Source organism: Leopardus geoffroyi, chromosome X (assembly GCF_018350155.1).
Source record: "Leopardus geoffroyi isolate Oge1 chromosome X, O.geoffroyi_Oge1_pat1.0, whole genome shotgun sequence".
NCBI classification, from domain to species: domain Eukaryota; kingdom Metazoa; phylum Chordata; class Mammalia; order Carnivora; family Felidae; genus Leopardus; species Leopardus geoffroyi.
This window is the reverse complement of record NC_059343.1, coordinates 84,113,932-84,131,843: the sequence shown is the minus strand read 5'-3', so window position 1 is coordinate 84,131,843 and position 17,912 is coordinate 84,113,932. Positions and strand designations below refer to the sequence as shown.

The 17,912-nt window shown below is 36.6% G+C and overlaps 1 long non-coding RNA gene across 3 annotated transcripts in view; it reads right to left on the bottom strand.

The window, feature by feature from the left end:
* Window positions 1-205: 205 nt before the first annotated feature.
* Window positions 206-17,912, bottom strand: part of LOC123594629 — an 80,345-nt gene continuing 62,638 nt past the window's right edge. For 2 of the 3 annotated variants that reach the window (XR_006710814.1, XR_006710813.1), the window contains exon 7: window positions 206-252. This is a non-coding gene — a long non-coding RNA (uncharacterized LOC123594629). Of the gene's footprint in view, window positions 253-8,579; window positions 9,954-17,912 lie in introns of those variants that run through there. The other variant, XR_006710815.1, reaches the window with a different exon arrangement.

Below are 17,912 nucleotides of genomic sequence, written 5' to 3'. Positions count from 1 at the left end.
TGAGATCTTATCATTGTGACAACATGGAGGGACCTAGGGGGTATAATGGTAATTGAAATATCTCAGACAGAAAGATGAATACCAGGGGCGCCTGGTTAAGCGTCCAACTTCGGCCCAGGTCATGACCTCGCAGTCCATGAGTTTGAGCCCCGCGTTGAGCTCCGTGCTGACGGCTTGGAGCCTGGAGCCTGCTTTGGGTTCTGAGTCTCCCTCTCTCTCTGCCTCTCCTGAGCTCATGCTCGCACTCTGTCTCTGTCAAAAATAAAGAAACTTAAACAAAATTAAAAAAAACAAAAGAAAGATGAATACCATATGATTTCAGTCACGTTTAGAATCTTAAAAATAAACAAAACAAAGGAACAAGCAAAAATCAGACTCAATATAGAGAAGAAACGGTGATTGCCAGAGGGGAAGTGGGTGGAGAAATGGGAAAAACAGATAAAAGGGATTAAGAGGAACAAGCTTCCAGTTATAAAAAAAAAAAATAGATCACAGAGATGGAAAACACAGCATAGGGAATATTGTCAATAATATTTCATTAATGTCATATGGTGGCTACACTTACCCTGGTGAACATTGAGTAATGCATAGAATTGTCAAATCAATATGTTGCACATATGAATGTAATATAACATTGTATGATAATTATATGTCAATTTAAAAATAAATAAATACATAAGAAAGAAAGAATCATAGAGAGGCTATCTGTAACATTACATTTCATCATGTCTGTGAGCATTGTGGGATGAGTCAGAGAAGAAGTAAGGTACTACATTCCTTTTAGATTTTTTTTGAAAAATCAACTTCCAGTTTGTTGAAGAAATATTTTCTGACTGGTTAAGTGGGAAAAATAATCACTGTACCTGTTATTTAGTTGTACTGCCAAAAGTACCTTCAAGTTTTAAACCCAGATACCTATGAATGAGGACTTGGAAAGAGGGTCTTTGAAGATGTAATCAGGTAAAGCAAAATGAGGTCATTAGTGCAGGCCTAATCCAATACAATTTATGGAATTATAAGGAACTGGAAATGCCATTGAAGACAAGAATATGTGGGCAGAACATGTGATGACAGAAGCAAAGTCTACAATGACATTGCTGCAAGCAAGGAACATCAGGGATTGATGGTCACCACCAGAAGCCAGGAAGAGGCACGGATTCTCCCTAGTGTACCAATGTGCAAGGCCCTACTGGCACCTCGATTTCAAACTTTTATCATCCAGAACTGTGAGAAACTCAATTTCTGTTTTGTTAAGCTACTAGCTTGTATATTTTATTGCACATGGAAACTAATAGAGAACCTTAGTTTTTGTTTCTTTTTTGGATTTGTTGCTTTGCTGTGATTAACAATAAGGCTCTATCTTATGACAGGAGCAGCAGTAGCAGTAGCATTTACTGGTTACATGCACTTACTAAGAAGCTACACAGCGTCAGTTCACATCTAAACTTTAAAACTTAGCAGTGCTATCAACAATAGCCAAATTATGGACAGGGCATAAATGTCCATAAGCTGATGAATGCATAAAGAAGACGTGGTTTTATATACAATGGAATTCAACTTGCTAATGAGAAAGAATGACATGATGCCATTTGCAGCAACACAGATAGAACTGGAAGGTATTATGCTAAGTGAAATAACTCAGCCATAGAAGGACATATATGTTTTCACTCATACGTGGAAGTTGAGAAACTTAGCAGAAGACCATGGAGGAAGGAGGGGTAAAAATAGTTACAGAGAGGGAGGGAGGCAAACCATAAGAGACCCTTAAATACAGAAAACAAACTGAGGGTTGATGAGGGGAAGGTAGGGGAGAGGGGAAAATGGGTGATGGGCATTGAGGAGGGCACTTGTTGGGATGAACACTGGGTGTTGTGTGTGACCAATGATTCACGGTAGTCTAACCCCGAAACCAGGAGTACACTGTACAGACTGTATGTTAGCCAACTTGACGATAAATTATATTATAAAAAAAGTAAAGCGAAAAAATAACTTGCCAGCCCTGCCTGTGCTGTACCTCAGTTCCAAGATTTTGAAAGTTGGCCAAAAAAAAAAAATAGTTGTTCCTCATAAATTGTTGTGAAGCTTAATGAGTAAGTATAGCTTTAGCACTAATGCCAGTTTTGGGCAAGGAAAAACCAACAATAAATGTAAATCATGCTATCATTAATACCACATCAGAATGGACAATTAAAGTTTTGACTGCCATTTTTATTATTGTGTGCATTTATGTTGTATGACATGGATTGACCTTCATAATATAACATTTATGATAAAAAATGTTTACAAGGCTGTAGGTAAGATATATGTATGTTCTTTTGCAGAACTTCTAACACGGTCACACCATTTTCTCACTTTACATGCTGTAGGAAGCACTCATATAATCAGCAGATACTATGTTCAGTCACTTTTTTATCATCTGTGTTCAGTCTTAGAGTTCCCAGGCTCCACCAACCCAAAACAGTGTTTCAGTGTTTCTTGACTATGAAACATCTTCCCTCTGGGAATAGTTTTCTGGCTTTCATTCACAATGTTACTCATCTAGGCCTAAATATCCAGACCCTAATCTGGACCATCCTGGTAAGATAAGGCAGTGATTGTAGGAAGTGCCATTTTCTGTGTCTAGACTAACACCCAAAACCTTAGATCGGTTTAGAGATGCCTCCTAATTTGAACTTGAGCTGATTACTATTAAAAGTGCTGTGCATGTAAATATTTTCCTTTCCTTTTACTATTTTGGTTGCACAAGTAAGATACTTTAAATTAATATTTTAATTCGCCTGTGTTGGTTGCTCTGGGCCCTGGGCTAAAGAAGTCTGTGACTAAACTTCCCCCTGAATCCTGCTGTTGAAGCATCCCCCGTTTAGAAGCTGTGGGCTGAGTCCTGGGCCATCTCAGGCACTTGCCTCCCATTCCCTCCTCTGTGGGTTCCCTGCTTGACTAACTGGGAGGTTAAACCCATGAACCTGATTATTTGAAGAGAACAGAAAGAATCATGTTGTGAAAGTACTTTTGTCTTATGACCTTCACTAAACCCTGGGGGGTGGAGACATCCTAGGACTGAGGAATGTAAGGTTTATAATTGTTCTTCTTTAGACATCTGTAGTGTCCCTGAAGCCACTCACTGGGACTGTTATGTCATAGATTCATAACTTAATGCTGTGGCTACTGTATTACCTAATTCCTTGCTTTAGGAATATTCTATATCTGACCACATTCTTATTGGCATGGATGGGAATATTTATTTTTTTCTTGTTATTTTTTGCTTCTAAACCCAAGTGCTTTTATTACAAATAAAAATGGAAAAGATAGGGGAGGAAAAAAATCATTAGAACCCTTAATGTCTATTACTTACAGATAAGCATTTTTCATTGCAAATTTTTTTTTAGAAATTTTACTATGTAAATGTAATTATATTTGATTACAGTAATGAGGAAATATCCTACTGACAGTTTTGTAAACGGCTTTTATGGTGAGGAAAACAGGCCCCATCTTCAGATGCTTGGGACTCGGCTAAGAATGTGGGTCCCCGTGAAGGGGGCTGAACTACCCTGGGCTGTTGGGAGACTAAGGGGTCCAGATTCAAGTCACTTCTTTCCTGTTGTGGGGCTCAATGACCCACCTATCTCATAAGTCAAACCATTGGCATCAGTCTGGCCACAATGAGCATGGGTCCTGCTTGAAGGGTGTCCTGGAGCTGCTTTCCTCTAAAGGCAGGGGTGCAGGAGTGAAGGCAAGTAAAAACTCTTGAGTCCCAGCCTCTCCCTCTGTAAAATGGGGGTGATAATGCTTCACAAACAGGATCACTAAGAACAGTCAGTGATACACATGAGCAAGCCCGTGGCCCTGTGGTTACTGCAGGATTGTGAATGTCTATATGAATTCAGGCCACTTCTTTTTCCTTTTCAACTTTGTTGTTAAGGTGTAGATGAGGACAGGAAGAGAAAAAGGCCCTGGTGGTCCCATGACATGTGGTCCTGGTGGTCCCAGGTCCATTATGACATGCAGCTGTTATAATCACTACTTAATTGTATCAATGTCATTGTCACTAACCTAGTGCCTGGCACATCAGGGAAATACAGTTACACCAGGAAAACGTAGTGATAGCTGGATTTATCGCCCCTTGTTCAGCCCTTCATGCTGATAGCCAAACTCATATCAGGTGCCTGATGGAGGCTGATTCTGAGGATCTGTGTCCTGATGGCTGCTGAAGCTTCTACTCCAGATTCAAGGGCAACAGTCCTCAGGAGAACCCAACCCTTCACATACCTGGTGGGATATGAATCCTAGCTCAAGTGAGTTCATAGATATGAATAAAAGTATGCTCTGGAACAGCTCCTTTGAGTTTCACTAACTAGCCTAAAAGTAGAGAAGCTACCTTGATCTCATCATGCGAAAAGAGGTTTAGCAGTTGGAATATCATTCCTCAGCAGCTACATGGTTTGTAGTAGCCCTTAAGGCTCATCTTAGAGAAGTCTGCCATTGTCTAAAAGCAATGAATGGCTTCCCCCTGCAAGAAATATTCAACAGGACTCTTTGAGTGTAAAGAAAAGACCAAAAGTGATGGTATGAAAGTAGGAATCACAAAGCAGTAAAAATAAATATTTTATAAAATAATTAGTTAAGGAAGTAACAAAATAAAAGGATGCAAAATATCACACCATATACCTAAAATGTGGGGAGGAAAGGATTAAGAGTGGGGTAAAGCTAAAATGACCATCAATTTAATATATACTTTATGTAGAAGAGGTTATATACAAACCTAATAGTGACCACAAATCAAAACCACTAGTATATATGCAAAGAATGAAAAGAAAGAAATCCAAATATATCACTAAAGAAAACCAGCAAACCCTGAAACAGAGAAAGAGAATGAAGGATCAGAGAAAGAAGAAACAACCACAACACAGGTGATCAAATGGCAATAAATATATATCTATCAATAATTACTTTGAATGTAAATGGAATAAATGCTCCAATAAAAAACATAAAGTGAAAGAATGGATAAAAAAAAAAGAAGACTTATCTATATGCTGCCTATAGGAGACTAATTTTAGACCTAGAGACAGCTAAATATTGAAATTTATCATGCAAATGGATGTCAAAAGAAATGCTGAATAGCAATACTTATATTAGACAAAAGAGATTTTAAAACAAAGACTATAACAAGAGACAAAGAAGGACATTGTATAATAAAAAAGAGGACAACCCAACAAGAGAATATAACAATTGTAAATATTTATGCATTGAACATGGAGCACCCAAATACATAAAACAGTTAATAATATGCATAAAGTAACTAATCCATAGTAATATAATAATAATAGGGGACTTTACATTCCAATTACAACAATGGACAAATCATCCAAACAGAATATCAAAAAGGAAACTATGGCTTTGAATGACACACTGGACCAGATGGATTTATTTAGAACATTCCATCCTAAAACAGCAGAATACACATTCTTTTCAAGTGCACAAGGAACATTCTCCAGAATAGATTACATATTAGGCCGCAAAACATGTCTCAACAATTTTAAAAAGATCCAAGTTATATAGGACATGGATCTTTTCTGCCACAATGCTATGAAACTAGAAATCAACCATATGAAAAAATCTGGAAAGAACACAAACACATGGAGGTTAAATAACATGCTACTAAACAATGAATGGGTCAAGCAGGAAATCAAAGAAGAAATCCAAAAGTACCTGGAAAAGAATGAAAATACAATAGTCCAAAACATTTAGGATGCAGCAAAAGTGGTTCTAAAAAGCTAGTTTATCACAATACTTTGCCCACCTCAAAAAGCAGGAAAAATATCAAATAAACAACCTAACTTTACACCTTAAGGAGCTAGAAAGAGAACAACAAAGCCCAAAAACAGCAGAAGGAAGGGAAGGAAATAATAAAGATTAGAGCATAAATAAATTATATAGAAACAAACAAACCAAACAGAACAGATCAATGAAATCAGGAGTTGGTTCTTTGAAAAGATCAACAACATTAATAAACCTCTAGTCAGACTCATTAAGAAACAAAGAGAAAGATCTCAAATAAATAAAATTACATGCAAAAGAGGATAAATAACAACCTAGACCATGGAAATACAAACAATTAAAACAGAATATTATAAAAACCTATATGCCAACAAACTGGACAACCTAGAGGAAATGGATAAATTCCTAGAAACATATAACCGACCAAAACTAAAGCAGGAAAAAATAGAAATTTGAATAGACAAATTACAGGCAGAGAGATTGAATCAATATTCAAAAACCTTCCAACGAACAAAAGTCCAGGACCAGAAAGCTTCAGAGGCAAATTCTAGCAAACATTCAAAGAAGAGTTAATACCTATTCTTCTCAAACTATTTCAAAAAAATAGAAAAGGAAGGCAAACTTCCAATTTCATTATATGAGGCCAGCATTACACTGATACCAAAACGAGATAAAGACACCACAAAGAAAGAGAACTACAGGCCAATATCTTTGATGTACATAGATGCAAAAATCCTCAATGAAATACTAGCAAACCAAAGTCAACAATATATTTTAAAAAATCATTCGCCACAATCAAGTGGGATTTATTCCTGGTATGTCAGGGTGGCTCAATATTCACAAATCAATCAACGTTATACATCACATGATTAAGAAAAAGGATGAAACCCATATGATCATTTCAATAGATGCAAAATACAACATTTGACAAAGCATGGACAAAGTACAACATCAACTCATTATAAAAGCCCTCAACAAAGTAGGTTTAGAGGAACGTACCTCAACATAAAAAAAGGCCATATATGAAAAACCCACAGCCATCATCACACTCAATGGGGAAAAACTGAGAGCTTTCCCCATAAGGTTAGGAGCAAGACAAGAATGTCCACTCTCACCATAAGAAACAAGTGTTGGAGAGGATGTGGGGAAAAAGGAACCCTCCTCCACTGTTGAGAATGCAAACTTATGCAGCTACTGCATAAAACAGTATGGAGTTTCCTCAAAAGGTTAAAAATAGGACTACTGTATGATCCAGTAATTGCATTTCTGAATATCTATCTACAAAATACAAAACACTAATTCAAAGTGATACATGCACCCCTATGTTTATAGAGGCATTATTTACAATAGCCAAATTATTGAAGCAGTCCAAATGTCCATTGATAGATGAATGGATAAAGAAGATGTGGTATATATACACAATGGAATATTATTCAGCCATAAAAAGAATGAAAACTTGCCATTTGCAAGGACATGGATGGAGCTAGTGAGTACAATGCTAAGTGAAATGTCAGACAGAGAAAGAAAAATACTATATTTTTTCACTCATATGTGGCATTTAAGAAACAAAACAAATGAGCAGAGAGAGAGAAACCAAGAAACTTAACTATAGACAACAAACTGATGTTTACCAGAGGGGAAGTGGGAGGGAAAATGGGTGAAATAGGTGATGGGGATTAAGGAGTACACTTGTTGTGATGAGCACTGGGTGACGTATGGAATTGTTGAATTATGATACACCTGAAACTAATATAACACTGTATGTTAATTAAATAAATTAAATAAAATTAAACTTTTAAAACAGGAATGACGTACTGATTATGTTTGAACCTTGAAAATGTTAAGCCAAGAGAAAGAAGCTGAATATTGAAAACATAGCATATTGTATGATTCCATTTATATGAAATGCCTAGAGAATTCCATCAATATTCCCAATATACCCAAGGAATTCCACCCTTTCCATCCAGACTTCTAGAAAGCTCAGTCTGAGGTGTTTAGGTCACAGCCCCTCCCTCCTACTTTCCTTCCTTGAGATGTTCAAGCTGCAGTTCAGACTTTTATCACAAGGTGGCACCAAAGCACCATTACCATCAAATATTTCCTTGGTGTCTGCAAGTAGTAATACTAAACACAATAATCTCCCCAAACTCCAGGCTTTGAACCTACACAATATGATTCTACTTCTGTCTGAAATAAACTGGTAGGTGTAAAATAAAATTATGAAAGCATATATTTCAGGGCCTGGCTACGTTGAAAAGCTTGATGGCAGTGATGTGATTTGCCCCACTGTGGCAGGTATTCCAGGGGTGGTGCAGTAAGAAGAGGGGGTAGGTGATGAAAGAGAATGGGGCATAAGATTGGGGTCTGGGCAGCCGTCTCTTGTGTCATTGACAGAGGATGAAAGACAGAGAGCGGGAAGAAGGTATGTGCAGCCTATATAAGGGTGGGGTAATAGAGGGTGAACATGCCATTCTCTGGTAAGGACCCTCTGTACAGTCCACACTGTACCTCAGCAGAAAGTGATGAAGAAAGAAGGAAATCAATGAACACCATGTAGTCTTGGGTCAACAGCAAATGGATCTGCTAATATATTTATGAATTTTCCTTGTAAAATTGGTATCACAGTATACAAACTCTTTCATATTTTTATAGTCTTTGCAAAATGTACTCTTCATTAAAAGAGAGCTACAGATATGGAAATAAGTGTGATGTTACTCAGTGTTGAGATCCAGGATGGCAACTCTGAGAGTCTCAGCAAAGGAGACTCTGCAAGGGGAGGGAGGATGGAGGTTGGGAGCTTAACTTCATGGAATCAGGCAGCTCTTTGGAATTTCACTCAACTCAAACAATCCCTCTGTATCTATCACTTTTCTGATACTAAAAAAACACCCACATTTTATGGGATATCTAATCCTGATATTGGAGGTCCAGCTCTGGTCTGAACTGACAGTAAGCTATAACTGTAAGCGTGTTTTGGAGGTGGTAGAGCTGTAGGGGACAAAGAAAGACACACAGTCAATTAAAAAAAAATTAAAACGAACACAGTATTGTTAAATTTGTAGAGTCAACAGTTGTTTGTTCTTGATTACAGCATTCAACAGGGAAATTACATTCACCTCTTGGTACATAAATGGCATCTGCCACTCCCTTGGGACAGTTGATCCAAAAGACATTATTCCTGGGAAAGCCTTAACTATATGTTTGCCAGTTTGCTCTCTCTCCCTTCTCACTTAGATATGGAAACTCTCTTACAAAAAATAAAGTCATATCTTCAACCAAGTAGATATATACAGTACAGCACCACTGACTTGTCAATGGATTTGATATATTCTGAACTCCAGATGAAGATCTTGCATTGTTGAATGTGTCTTTGATGATTCCCAAAGCACTTGAAATGTGGCATGTCTCAGGGTCACTGATTTTCACTGAACATTGTTAAACAATATAGCTTTACTAAGTCTGTGCTGGCTCGGGGTATTTACTCTGAAAAGAACTTATTTGAAAAAGGTTTTGACACATTTGCTCTGTATGTCATTCTGCAGGCTCAAAATGAACAACATAGGGAGCTTCAATTTGTTCATCCATAAGTGCTACGTTTTCAGCAATGAAATGCATCATTTGTCTAAAGAAAGGATTAAAAACACTAACAAAAAATTAAAGGTTAAATGCGTGCTTTGATCCCAAGGAAAGAAAAGAGTTTTTTGTGTTTAGAAGGCAGGCCGAAAGTACATAATAATTAGGTATAATTGGCAAGGCTTTTTCCACCAATGGAGTTTTTGCTAAGTTTTGTATATTTTCCCTAGCTTTGGGTTTCCCCTTTCTCTTATTTTCACTATTGGACTCACCAGTCTTCATCCATGAGCTCATCTTTGATATCATTTAGTACCCACTAGTGATGTGTCAGTTCTGAAACATCCTACTGTGTCTTGAAACCTGTGTTGGTGCCTGGGCATGGCCATGGTGGCTCCAGATATCTGTTCCTGCATCATTTGTGATTGGTCAGCAGCATTATCCTGACCCAGAATAAGAGTAAATGCTCTGAAACCCAAAGATACTGAGGAAGTAACAGGATGGAGAACTCACCCAGGGTGCCTCTAATGTAAGTGGTTGAATTCCTTCTTGTCACATAGTCTTAAAAGACAGTTTCTGGGGAAACAGTACCTTGCTTGCGACAAAGCCTGAAAATATCATATTGATCCATTTACCAATAAGATTCATAGTGAGTATATGTGGTATATACATAAAATGTAATATTACTCAGCCATAACAAAGGTGAGATCTTGCTATTTGTGAGAACATGAATGGACCTAAAGGGAATTATGTTAAGGGAAATAAGTCAGACAGAGAAAGATAAATACCACATGATTTCAATTATATGAATTATATGTCAAAACTAGAAGAACAAATGAACAAGCAAAGAAACAATAACAACAAAAAGTAGACTCTTAAGTACCAAGTATAAACTGGTGGTTGCCAGAGGGGGTGGGGTAGGTGAGAGGATAGGTGAAATACGTAAAAGGAATAAAGAGTTACCAACTTCCAGTTAAAAAATGAATAAGTCATGGAGAAGAAAAGAACAGCATAAAGAATATAATCAACAATGTTGTAATAATGTGGTATGGTGACTATATTCACCAGGGTGAGCATTGTGTCATGTATAGAATTGTCTAATCAATATGTTGTAAAACTGAAACTAATATAACATTCTATGTCAAATATACTTAAATAAAACAAATAAATAAAATTAATTAATAAAAGAATCATAAGAAGGACCTTTCCTACATTGTCTTTCATCATGTCTGTGAGCATAATGGGATGAGTCAGAGGAGAATAGGTACTCTTAGTTTTTTTTTTTTTTTTAATCCCATCCTCTGGTTATTGAAATAATATTTTCTGCCTAGTTAGATGGGAAAAATCATTGTACCTGCTATATGATTGTATTTGCTCACAAAAATTGCTGAGGTTCTAAAACTTATGAATAAGACCCTATTTGGAAATAGTGTCCTTGCAAATGCATCAGGTTAACGTGAGTTCATTCGGTCAGGCCCAATCCAACATGACTTATGGCATTATAAGAAGGTGAAAATGCCATTGAAGAACAAGAATGGGACACACAGGGAAAACATGCAATAACAGAGGTAGAGGTTGGAATATTATTGCCGCAAGCAATGAACATCAAGGACTAATGTTCACCACGAGAGGCCAGAAAGAGGCAAGGAGGATTGTCTCTAATGTCTCAATGTGCAAGACCCCACTGACACTGGATTTCAGACCTTCAGCTTCCAGAACTGCAAGAAAGTCAATTTCTGTTGTTTTAAGTCACCAGTCTGTATACTTTATTACAGAAGTCCATGTAAATTAATACAGTACCTTAGTTTTGTTTCTTTATTTCTGGATTTGTTGCCTTGGTGTGATTAAAATAAGGTGGTATCTTATGATATGAGCAGCAATATCATATACTGATAAGACGTATTTACTCAGGAGCCACACAGCCTGTTTTTGAATTTATGTCTTGAATCTTACCAGGCCTGCTCTTACTGTGCTTCAGTTCCTTGATATTTAAAGTCAGGCAACAATAGCTCCTCCTGATAGGTTGTAGTAAGAATTAATGAGTAAGTATAGGTTTAGCATTTACAGCAGTATTGGACAGAGGACAGCAACAATGAATATTAATCATATTACTAATATCATTTCAGAATGGACCATTAAAGTTTCAACTGCCAGTTTTATTATGTGCATTCACATTGTATGGCATTCATTGACTTTCATAATATAATATTTATCATAAAAATCAGTTTACAAAACTGTAGGTAGAATATTATCTCATTTCTTTTCTTAAATATAGTCATATTTGCATAGTAAAATCTCTGAAAAATATATATATGCAAATGGAAACAGTGCTTATCCCTGAGTAATAGACTTTTAAGGGTTTCCAATGACTTATTTTTCCTCATGTCCCGTATTTTACATTTTTATTTACAACAAAAGCACTTGGGTTTAGAAGCGAAAAAATAAGAGAAAAATAAATATCCTCAGCCATTCCCACTGGAGAGTGAGTCTGCATCAGATGTAGAAAATCTCTAAAGCAAGGGTATAGTGTAATAAGGTGTCATAAAATTAATTTTTGAATCTACCACATGACAGTCTTAATTAGGTGGCTTTAGGGACACAACAGATGCCTAGGGGAAAGGCAAGCATGTCTTTCAAATAAACCCTTACATTTCACAGTCCTATGATGTTTCCACTTCCCAGGATTTAGTGAAGGTCATGAGAGAAAATTACTATCAAAATGCTTCTTTCTGTTCTCTACAAATAAAAGTCCCTTGAACTAAAAGCAGGCTCATAGGCTTAAACTTCCAGTTAGCCAATCAGGGAACCCACAGGGGAGGGAAAGGGGGAGGGTGCATGATGGCCCAGCTTCCAGAGGGGAGATGCTTCAACATAGAGATTCAGGGAGAAGTCTGAACAAAAGCTCCTTTAGCCCAGGGTGCAAGTAAGCAAACACACATAGATTGAAACACCTCTGACGTACCCTCATTGTGTAACTAAAATAGTAAACATAAATTCAAATATTAATGTGCCCAGCAGTTGTAATACAAATCAGCTCAAAACCAAAATGGTATGCATCCCTAAACCAAACTAAGGATTTGGGCGTTAGTCTGGACACAGGAAAATTAACTCCCTACAATCACTGTCCAACCTCACCAGGATATTCCAGAGTAGCTCCACATGTACAGGCCTAGGTAAGTAACAGTGTGAATGAAAGCCAGAAAATTCGGCCTGAACAAATGAAGATGTTTCAGGTTCAGGAAACATTGAGACACAATTTGGGGCTAGCTGGAGCTTGAGAACTCTAAGTGTGAACACAGCTGATTTAAGTGAGTGAACATAGTATCTGCTCATTCTGTAAGTGTTCCCTACAGCATGTAAAGTGAGAAAATGGGTGTGTCCATGTTAGAAGCTCTGAAAGAGAACACGTGTCAAGGAGGCAGAAATGGAGATCACTTTTTTGAGATGTGAATTTGTTCTTTTTATATTTCTTCCTTCCTCCTTTTCGATTAAATAGCCAGGCATCTATAAATAACACTTGTAATAAAACAATGTAATATTTCATTCACTGAAGGAGAAATGATAAATATTTCAAGAGCAAAATCCCCAATTATTGGAACTGGTCACATCTGGGACATCATAGAAGAAGGCAAAGTGAGTGTCACTTCTGTATGTAGTGTTTACTTATGAATATTAGGGCAGAGAAGTCTGATATACTTTTTTTTTCTATAACTATCTTAAATCTGTAATATTTCAAAACAACCATGGTTTCAATTCTGATTTTGAAAAATCATCTATAGTAATTTAGAGAAAGTGAAAACTATAGCTAATTCCAGGTAAAAATAAATAAACTGCAACCCCACCACTCATTAATTTTTTTTAAGTATCATATTTGTGCATTTCCTTCCTTTATTAGTTTGCTAGGGCTTTCATAACAAAATTACACAGATTACTGGCTAACTTAAACCATAGAAATAAATGTTCTCAAAATTGTGAAAGCTAAAAGTCCAACGTCAAAGTGTCAGCAAATTTGTTTTCTTCTGAGGCTTTTCTTCTTGGCTTGTAGATGGTTGCCTATTCACTGTATCCTCACATAGATACCACTAAATCTGTCTTTCTGTCATCTATTTTCCTTTTTATAAAGACACCATTTATATTGGTATAGGGCCCACCCATAAAATTTCATTTTATCTTAATTTCCCTTTGAATGTCTTGTCTCCAAAAACTATCACATTTTACGGTACTGGGTGTTAGGATTTCAATGCATGAATTTTGTGTGGACACAATTCAGTCCATTACATACCCATAATATTTTCCATGTATGCAAATGTAATGCATATACATTACATGTATGTCTCATATATCTGAAGACTCAAAATTTGCTAAAGATTATGAAACCAGTAATTAAATGTGCCCAATTTTCTCCCACTCTAACCATTGGGATATGCAGTCTTTCTCTGTAAGGCCTGAGGCCAGCACAGCGGAAGTCACTACCCACAGACCTGTAGGTAAGGACCAGTCCAGTATTTGAGACTCATGTCTCCATTTTTCAGTCTGTTGTACAGCAGACCCATCTTCACACTCTGTTATTCTGTATGGTCTCCTTTCCGGCAGTCAATAGGAGACTGCTATTGCAATTTCAAAATGGAAATTAAAAAAGAAGACCAGAAATAAAATCAAATAGCTATAATATCTGATAAGAGGTTTATACCCAAAATATATATACAAATGCATGCAACTCAATAGCAAAAAGGAAAAAAACAAACAATGCAATCTACAAATGGACATTAGGTCTGAATAGGCAGTATTCCAAGGAGACATAGAGATGGTAAACAATACATAAAAATATCTCACATCACTAATCATCAGAGAAATGCAAAACAAAACCACAATGAGATTTATCTCTCCCATGTTTAGAATGGCTATCATGAAAACAAAAACAGATAACAAGTGTTGAAGAATGTGAGGAAAATGGCACCCTTGTGTCCTGTTACTAGAAATGGAAATTGGTGTAGCCACTATAAAATACCTTTATAGAAGTTCATCAAAAAACAAAACAAAAACAAAAACAAAAATAGAACTACCATATGATCCAGCAATTCTACTTCTGGGTACTTATCTGATGAAAACAAAAACACTAACTTGAAAAGATATATGCACCCTCCACGTTAATTGCAGCATTATTAACAATAGCCATGATATAGAAACAACCTAAGTGTCAATAGACGAGAATGGATTAAAAAAATGTGCTTTATATATACGCAAAAGAGTATTATTCAGCCATAAAAAAAAGAATAAAATCTTGCCATTTGTGGCAACATGGATGGACTTCCAGCCTAGTGTATTAAATGAGGTAAGTCAGGCAACCACAAATACCATATGACCTCAGGTACAGAATCTAAACAAACAAACTAAAAACCTGAGCATATAGATATAGAAGAGACATTGCTGGTTTCCTGAAGCCATGGCTGAGGGGTGGGCAAAATGGGTGAGGTGGGTCAAAGGGTACAAACTTCTATTCATACAATAAACAACCCATGAGGACGTCATGTATAGCATGGTGATATAATTAATAATATTTGTATTGCATATTTGAAAGTTGTCAAAATACTAGATCTAAAAAGTCCTCATCACACACACAAAAATCTGTAACTATGTAAGGTGATAAATGTTAACAACACTTACTGTGATGATCATTCCATGATATAGATACAAATAAATTATTATGTTGTGTACACACACACACACACACACACACACACCAGTAATGAGGGGGTGATTTGCTTCCTCATTACCCTAATCAGGTAACTCATCTACAAAGAAATGGCACTAAAGCTAATCCAATGTATAAATATGTGTACATTTCCTTTTCTGCTGTGTCAAAGCCCAATGAAATCTATGAGTTGCTTATGGTTAAGTCATCTCTTTTGTTGAGGGGAGAACACAGGAGACACCATACATATGTGTGTGGAAGTTTTACAGTATTATGTTTCAAATATGTCCTATTAGTTATTCATTTCTTCTCACAACAACTCTGTGAGGTAAGTATCAACCTACCCATTTTACAGATGACCTACCACAGGGTCCACAAATCTACATAGACACATCATTTTCAATTTCTATAGGTTACCTATTCTAATGAAAAGACATAATTTTTAGAAATGGAAACAAAAAGTTTTCTTCAAACCAGATTATTAAACAATAACTGCTATGTGATCCCAATGTTCCTTGAAAAATTCATATGTGTATTAAAATAATGAAAGAACATATACATACTTTCAGATCCTACTTATCTATATCTTCATATCATGCTTATTAAATGTGAATTAAATGTTTACTATGTGCCAGGCAAAGTCATTCCAGTTCCACATCTGCATCCACATCTTCCTTCTCTTAGCATCTAGACTGGATAACTAGAAACGTCTACAAGCAGCAAGATGGTTGTTAGTGCCCACCCCGTGGGGTGGTGGTGAGGTTTAACCTCAAAAAGACTCCATTCCAAGCAACATTCATCCAAGCTTGACCCTGAGTCCTGGAAACATGGCATCTAAACAGGAAACAATGTGATTGTAAGGGGAGAGGTTGTACTTGGGAAACTGAGCCAACTTGGAACCCATACCTCCATCCTCTTCAATAGCACTAAGAGGCTACAACTGTCTCCTGAGGAGAACTTACTGCCAGATAGAGAGTGAAGGACAAGGTAACACTTGTATGGTTTCAGTCTTTGTTTTTTCATGGGTACAAACTAGAGGTTTTACTTTCGCATTAGTGCAGGGACTGATGGTGTGGTAGATTTTGGAAATGATTTTGTCTCTATCTTATCCCCTCCTCTTCAGTTATGTGAGGGGACCTATGGCATGGCATGGAGTTTCTATTTCATTGAAGAGCTCATGTCCCACTTGTGGAAACCTGAATCCACATCCACAGGGGAAAGAGGAGAGACTGAATTTTCAAAGATAAGCAGAAGATCAACACCCTGATCTCAACATCAAATTCTCCTGACTTGGTGACATGGTTTTCACAGATTGCTCACAACATGGTCACATCTCTACTGTTCTTCTTATTCCTAACACCCCAAAATGATCCATCTCTTTCTCATCTCTCTCATTTCCACAGAAGTACATATAGTAAAATTCCTCTATAACTTGGTGGTATAGGAAACTTTTCCAACTATGACTAAAATTCCAGAAGCATTTAGAGAAAACAGTGATGCATTTAATTTTATTTAAAAATTGCATGGCAAAAGCAAAAAAAAAAAAAAAAACATAAGCACAGTAAAATGAAAAGTTACAAATTGGGGAAAATATTTACAACTTACATCACAAAGGTTGTATTCCTGATATATCAAGAATCATGAAAAAGTAAAGGGAACAACACCAGGGAAGAAAAAGGGGTGATGAATACAAACGGGTATTTTATCAGAAAAAAAAAGACTTTAAAACATGTAAAAATTGCACAACCTAACTCATGATAAGACATGCCAAGAAAAAAAAAAGTACTTCTTCTTAATCAGGTATTCTGTGAACAAATGGGAATTTCCATGCATCACTGGAGGAAATGTAAATTGGTAGAAACCCAGTGGATGGGATTTGATGGCTGTCTAGTAAAATCACATATCTGTTTCCTCTTGGAACCAGTAACCTCTCTTTTAAGAATCTATTCCAAAGAAGCAATGCAAAAAATAAAATAGCCAAAGTGTAAAGATACTCATTTACAGACAAATTCATAACAGCAGAAGACTAGAAAAAAGACAGCTGTCTACTAATAAGGGCCTAAATTAAGAAGCTATGACACATCTATGTCCTGGTGTACCATTCAGCTAGAAAACCAATGAAGACTTCACCTCTGTACTGCTATGGAGTGATATCCAGGATAATTGTTTGGGAAAAAAGCAAAGTGCAGAAAAATGTGTGGAGCTGCTGTCATCCAATAGCATACCATCTAGTCATACAGGGCTATTTAAATTTCAGTGAAATTAAACATTAGTTGCTCAGTGGTAGTAGCCATATTTTAGAACCTTAACACCCACGGTAGCTAGTGGCTACCATATTCAGCAGCATGGACACAGAATATTTTCATTTCTGCAGAAATGTCTATTTTACAACACTGGTGTAGAATATGCCACCTTTTACCTATGAACAGGGGATAAAACTAAAATACATATTGTATTTTATTATATTTTCTTAACTGGAGGGTTAAAACAAAAACTGAAAAAAATGATTACCTATAACATCACAGAGGAGCAGATCAGGGTTGACAAGGATGAGATGTATTTTCATAAAAATTATAATTCATATCTACAGGCTCCAACGCAAGAAACAGTGACCAAATAGCAATGAGCATTTTTAGTTTCCAGACTGAATCCTCTAAAAACATTTCCCTCTAGATGGAACCAGGATTTCTTGGAGAAATGCCTGATTGCAGAGCTGGATAGGGATTGTACCAAGTGAATCTGGACCAAACTCTCATACCAGAAAGCATGTCAAAGACATAAAAGCCAACCCAAAGGAAATCCCACAGGCCAAAGACAGGAAAATTTAAATATCAAAACTTTTAATGTCTGCAATAAGTTAATTACAATCTCAAAT